Raw genomic sequence first — 6,923 nt, forward strand, 5'->3', positions numbered from 1 at the left:
ATTTTCACTCAACTCTTTGCATGCCTCTGATCCTTTTCTCTATTACTAAACGACTGAAACCTGACTATCATGCTTCGAATGCTTGCTCTATGCTACTACTGTATGTTGTTTCTTTTGCCATAGCTTGGCCTCACATGTCTATTACTTGTGCATTCCTTTATATGTTGAGTCCCTTCTGTGATTGATTTTAAAACTCATAACTGATTTCAAAACTTTTCCCTCTTACTCGCCTATTAAGGGTTAATTGATTCTCTTTCTTGGTTTGGCCTTACTAAACCCTTTACAAAAATAAGTACAATCATGTACTTGAACTTAAATACCTATTGTATGATTTTACTACTCCTTTTATGGCAACAACCATTCTGCTTACAGACCGATTTTCTTTTCTTATTTTTGATCCTGTTAGTATCCGTTTGAACAATAATCCCTTGATTAAAGGGAAGTCTTGTGTTAATTAATTCTGATTGTGATCATGCCCATATTTGTGTTAAAGCTATACTTGTTACCTTATTCTTTACTCATTTTCAAAACTATAAATACCTATACTCTTCTCTTTCAAAGACGAACACACACAGCATAAGTCACTACTTCTTCTCTCAAATACTCTTAGTTTTTCTTAAAAGTATTCGAGTTTTTCTCTGAACTCATAAGCTAGAGTACTCTTCTCTGATTGTGCTTTGGCCGCAAGTATTCTGCTTTTCTTCCTGCTTACTTTTCTGCAACTAGTATGTCTCTTCTTGTTTAAATTTTGCCTCTCTCTTATGTGTTTATGCTTCAGTCTTCTCTTTGTTTATTTTACTGCTTTTTACAGGTTTGTTTATTCCTGCTCCTATATGAATCCCCATCCCTAAACCCTTTGTATGTTGAGTTATGGTTCAGAAAACATGACAACACTTGATATTGTTGTTCATGTATATGGACTGGACTCCCTGAGTCCTAAACTCTTTCAATTCCCATTCCCCTTTCCCTTTATGTGTATTCTGAGCCTGAGACTTTGGTCTGGCAGTGTCCTAATCACTGTCCAGACCATAGTCTGACCTTCAATAGGTCTGTGCTCTTCTTTGTTGGCTGAACAGGCCTGGTCACGGGTGTGCCAGCCTATCCTATGGCTAGGCATGACCACCAGCCTGCCATGGCACTCCCTAACCCCCCTCTTGCACTTATACTCATTCTTAGAAACTAAGTTTTACCCCTCTCTTATGAGCCTTGCCTTGGGACCCCCTGAGCTCCCTTTGAACTTGGACACCTGAAGGCTGGCCCTTTCACACTGCACTATAACTCTTTCTAATTAATATCTTGGGTGTAAGCACTGCCTGGAGTTCTTGAAACTCCTTGGATATCTGAAACACCCTAGATAAGAGAAGGCTTTGGAAATCTGGATCTCGGAAGTGGTTCAATCTCATATTGTTAGATACTAAGTCTGAATTAGGCTGCTCGGATGTAGCTGTAATTTCTGATGTATTTTTATTTCTGTCTTATTTTTCTGGTCTGTAATAATTTGTATAAACTCGGGGATCTAGTGAAAAGGTGAGGGGATTTACTTTTATGCACAAAAGGGTAGAAACCATGCCTATAGGATCTAACTTTCTTATTTCTGCAACTATGCATATAGATACCATGCCTATAGGGATTTGCATTTATAATGACATTAGGCAAACCGTTAGGTTTAATGATAAATCAGCATATAGATATCATGTTTATAAGACTGTTAACGTTTGAAAGGTATTAAAATCAGTAACTCGTAGAGATCATGCCTAAAGGAACTTCAAATCAGAATTATTTCACTCGTCTAATGCAGTACTGACCTTTTTTGCAAAAAAAAAACAAGCGACTTTCTACACGTTTTCTGAGCCATTAAAGTTTTTCTTGCAACCAAATCAGTGCTTCTTTTTCCTTCTTGATAAATATTCTCAAATCAGTGCATATTTTCTAAAAACTTACTGCTTTCCTGATAATTTGACAAATATTTTTTTCAAATCAATCTGAATTTACTTCTTTATACTTATCTGATAAACCTTTCGAATCAGTCTGCAATTCAGTTCTTTTGTTAAAACTCGGCAACTCTTTTTCTTAAACAAGTATGTTTTCTGAAACTCATTTTAAACCATTTTCTTTGTATTAAGTCTGTAATCTTTTCTAAAACTTATCTTTTTCTGCAACTCCTTTACAATCAGTAGTTCTGTCCCACACTTAAGGTAAAGTTGACTAATTAAAGTGGCTCAGTCTTTGACAACTGCATTCGAGTGAGCCTAATGCGGACTTCCTGTCTAAAAGTATGTGTTGAATCAGTCCGCTTATCGCTTTAATTTTTAAAGACCAAACCAGTACATGCAAGACATGCTAAACTCTATGGTTTATCTAATTTAAGGAGGTTTACTTGAGCCTTACTTGCTTATCTGCCTCCACTTTTACTTGTATTATGTGTTTTGATTTACGCCTTAGTATTTTGTCCTTTGAAACTCTTAAAAGGCCCTAAATCCCTTTCCCTTTAGGATTAGTAGTCCTAAATGCCTCTGGGACTGATAGGATTGGGACGGGTACTAGCATGCAATAAGTAACGATACCATTCCGCGCTTTAATACCTTAACGGGGTGGGAAGGGTAGAATATAGATATGATGACCAATGCGCTAATATCACGTGTGACCCCTCTTCTGAGGAGTGATTGCTGGATATTGCATTGAAGTGATCCATATTAATCATAAACCTAGGACCCCCTTCCCTTTATTTGCTTTCATCTCTTATTGTAAAACTATTCAAATCCTTTTTCATAAATTTTTGCCCTCTCTACTTGCCTTCAAAAGTTTTCAACCTAATTGCAATGTTAAATGCGAGTCCTTATTTGAGCCTTGATTGTTTACTTGTAAAGTCACAATTGTAACATGGCCGGGACCACACTAGTGGATCTTGAGGGGTGCCTAACACCTTCCCCTCGAGATAATTTCTAGCCCTTACCCGAACTCTGGTTTTCCAACTCAAACCTTTCTTAAAAGTGTCCTAATGCACTATAATCATTAGGTGGCGACTCTTCAACTTCTAAGACCCAATTCTCGAAAGGTAATAGAGTTGTCCTCCCAATGTCGTATACCCGATTTCGACCCATGTAGAAAAAGGGGGCGTCGACAAAGAGATCGAATGTAATAATCCAAATGTCTACCACGTACATCAAACCAACCTGGAGCAGAGCCAAGACAATCACCTCACTAACCTTTTCTTCTTTTTTGCAGGTACTAATTCCCAGTAAACTCCCCTTTCTACTGTTAGTGATCCAGTGTGTGGTATCAACACTTATGATGCTCAACCTACTGAAAACTCAACAAAAAAATAGAGTAGGTCACTAGGATCTCATCTACCAACTCCACATCATCACACATCAAACATAGTGTCGCGCCCAATTTTCTCTCGAAAGCGGTTTTCGATGTCGTGACAACTCCTTTTGGAATGGGAGATAGAGCTCTAAAGGAGAAGAGTCTCCACCTAATGATTTTTAAGGTGTGTTAGGACACCTATTTGCAAATAACTCTGTTTGACTAGTTTACGCCACCAAAGATAGAGTAAGGGCTCAAATTACCTCAAAAAAAAGTATTAGGCATTCTTCGATGTTCACAACTGTGGGTCCCGACCGAACTTAAGATTATGTGGATTACTATTAAACTAGGTGATCAAATAAACAAAGGAAATTTAGAAGTCAAAGGATTCTATTATAACACAATTAGTACAAGTCTTACACGAATGCAGAGATACAATTATTTATAACCATGCATAAAGAGGAAGGGGGTCCTAAGATTTTTAACCTAAAGGATAATCCCGTACAACATAAATAATATTTTACAACTCCCTTAGAATAGGGAGTTACTCATATTATTCAGTGGCACAGACAATCATCCCATGCTACCTGATTACTATGTTAAAATTGTTACCTAAAAGCATTCTAATTCAATTCTAAGTCGTACCCTATGCGTGCACTACCCATCCCATACCTATGGTCCATGAGGTATTGGAATTTGGACCTCTATTTGAGGTGGTTCTAGACCTCAGTTAGGCAACTCAAAAAATGTCTAAACTAGGCGACATACAAAAAATACATTGGACTTCACATATAAACAGTTAAGTCTCGAGTTTTGCTCCACACTTAAGCAGCAAATGCACGCAAGACAAATCCCCAAATTACGCAATTCAGAATTGGAAACTTAAATCCCTATAGACATGATTTCTATGTGACAAGATAGCAAGGCTTGCAAGCAATTTTAGAGGCCAAGCGTTGCTTATGGACAAGATTATATGATTGCATGCTGATTAATGAAATTGCAGATTTTTGGTTCTAGTTATTAAGCCTGTTGTGTCTAGGTGACTCATGAAGTAAGGAATAATGAAAGTACTATTGGGAAGATCCCAAAAGTGCATAATAAATCATATTGAGATGTGAAATATTGACTCTTATTAAAACAAACAGTGATGTACGATAGACAATATCTCTAATGTTTAACACCTGCAACTGATTTTGTTAATATACTCAATCCTATAGACATGTTTTCAGGATGAATAGTGCGATGCAGTAACGAATGAGATGATTTCTAATTGATGTGCTACAACAAATTAAAGAAAGGTTTAGTGACATTTGTTCATATAGGCCGATTTTCTAGTGGCACGTAGCAATAATAATGATTGCAGCATTTGGATTCATGTTTGCTAGCAAATACTGTGTGTGTGTGTGCGCGCGCACTTACCCTAATGACATGGTTTCTATAGTGCACATATAAACTGACCGACACATATAGCAAATCAACGAGTCTTATAGCCTGTTTGGCCAAGCTTCTCAAGAGGAAAAAACTGATTTTTTCCCCAAAAGCACTTTTTTCCTAATTTGAGGTGTTTGGCCAAGCTTATTTGGGGAAAAAAGTACTTTTGGGAAGAAGCAGAAGCAGTTTCAGAGAAGCAGAAAAAAGTAGCTTCTTTCCAAAAGCAGAAACATAAGCAGTTTTGGCTTTTCTTCTTATCTAAAATACCCTTAACAAAATATAGTATATACCAAAATAACCCTTAAACCTAATACTTAGGATATTAATTTATAAATATTTCTTCTTATTTTTAGGAAAACTTTCTAATATATAATGACTTTAGGGGTGAATGCTTTTATATTTGTTGAAGGAATTTTAATATATTTAACTTATATTAAAAGAATTAAGTACTTTTTAATTTTATTTTCATATTTACTTAAATAAAATGATTTTTTTAATTATTGCATGTAATAACAAAATTTTGATATTATTTATTTACTTATAATATTAATTATTAAGTAAATCTATTCATGTCCTTATTCGTAATTTGACACTTAAAAGCACTTTCTAAAAAGCTTGGCCAAACACAAATTATTTCTCAAAAGTGCTTTTCAGACTGATTAGCCAAACACAAATTGCTTCTCTCCAAAAGTACTTTTTTCAAAAGCACTTTTGAAAAAAGCACTTCTCAAAATAAGCTGATTTCTCCAGCTTGGCCAAACAGGCTATTATAGGCATGTTGTCTACTCCTTTTATATAGACATTAAGAATCTAACCCTTCCCCATTTTACCGATTCCCCAATTTCTTATTACAAAAGTTATTACAAAACCATAATAAAGTAGTTACAAATGTGGTACACATAACGACAGTAAACCCGTATCGGGCCCAAAGAATACCCAGCACTGTCTGGGCCTTCAGCAGCATACCCAGACTTTCAACAAAGAGCCATGTTCATAAATACTACCCAGAATCCATAGAAGATCTCGGAGCCAAATCACACAATCATATTTCTAAGGATTGAATTACTTAAACCAACCAGCTTACATGTTCATGGGACAATAAGAAGAGGGAATTGGGATAATTCATGTTCTAGCATTAAAGGGAGTGATTAGGGGCCCACATCCTAGTGTATCAGAGTTCACAAGGGCCTCAGATGGACCCCGAGCAGTGCTCACACTAGGAAGATCAGTAGTAAAAGCCTTGGTAGCCTTGGCTTTCAGCCGGCTAAGAATAAGGAGTTCAGAATTGCATAAGTAGCAAATGAGGGAAAATGGGCAATGGCTAAGGAACAGAACTGGGAGTACACATGTAACATAAAGTAGACATAGCCAAGTTGAGCACATAGAGCAACTAATTAAGCAGGCCAGTAGGTTTAGCAGGATTTCTACACACAACAAAGTACCACATAGACAACCTCATATTGAAAGAATTGGAGAAGAAACAGGTTTGCAAGATATACATAGATTATCATGCATGACACTAAACCAGTTGAGACCTAAGAGGTACAAATTAAGCTAAGTATGCATCCTAGGGTCATTCTAATCAGTATTTAGAAATGATGAAGGACACACATTGTGATAATCACTGGAAGAACAGGGTATCAATTGAACGAAAGACAAATTGGGAAACATACCATAGAAAATTGTTTTAATACAAATTGAAACACATGGTACATGCAAGACAAACATTGCAGAGATTCAGAGCAGTGTGAGATAGCGATCACATGGGATTGTCACCATAGACTAATTAACTAAATAAAGTCTAAGTTATGCCATGAAACAAAATGATTCAAATGGGGCATGGAAAATAGGTTGAGGTAACTGTTAAGATCTCAATCAATCACTAATGGGGTAGGGGGAATCATATTGAGTGACACAATAGCAGGGGGACATGTCATAATTAACATAGGAAGTTCTAGCACAAGTATGAAACATTCACTATAGATATTAAGGACAAAGCAAGTAAGTATATTTTAGGGAATATCCAAACACCAATACACTGGTTAATCGAACTTAAGAGGATCAGAGTATCCAAGTTAGGCTTAGGCAAACTCAGAACTAGCAGCATTCGAAAAAAGTTAGATGCTAAAAGACTTAGAACAAGATAGAATTAACAGAATCACATACAAAAGTAATCCAGAAAACAT

This window comes from Nicotiana sylvestris, chromosome 9 (assembly GCF_000393655.2).
Source record: "Nicotiana sylvestris chromosome 9, ASM39365v2, whole genome shotgun sequence".
NCBI lineage: Eukaryota > Viridiplantae > Streptophyta > Magnoliopsida > Solanales > Solanaceae > Nicotiana > Nicotiana sylvestris.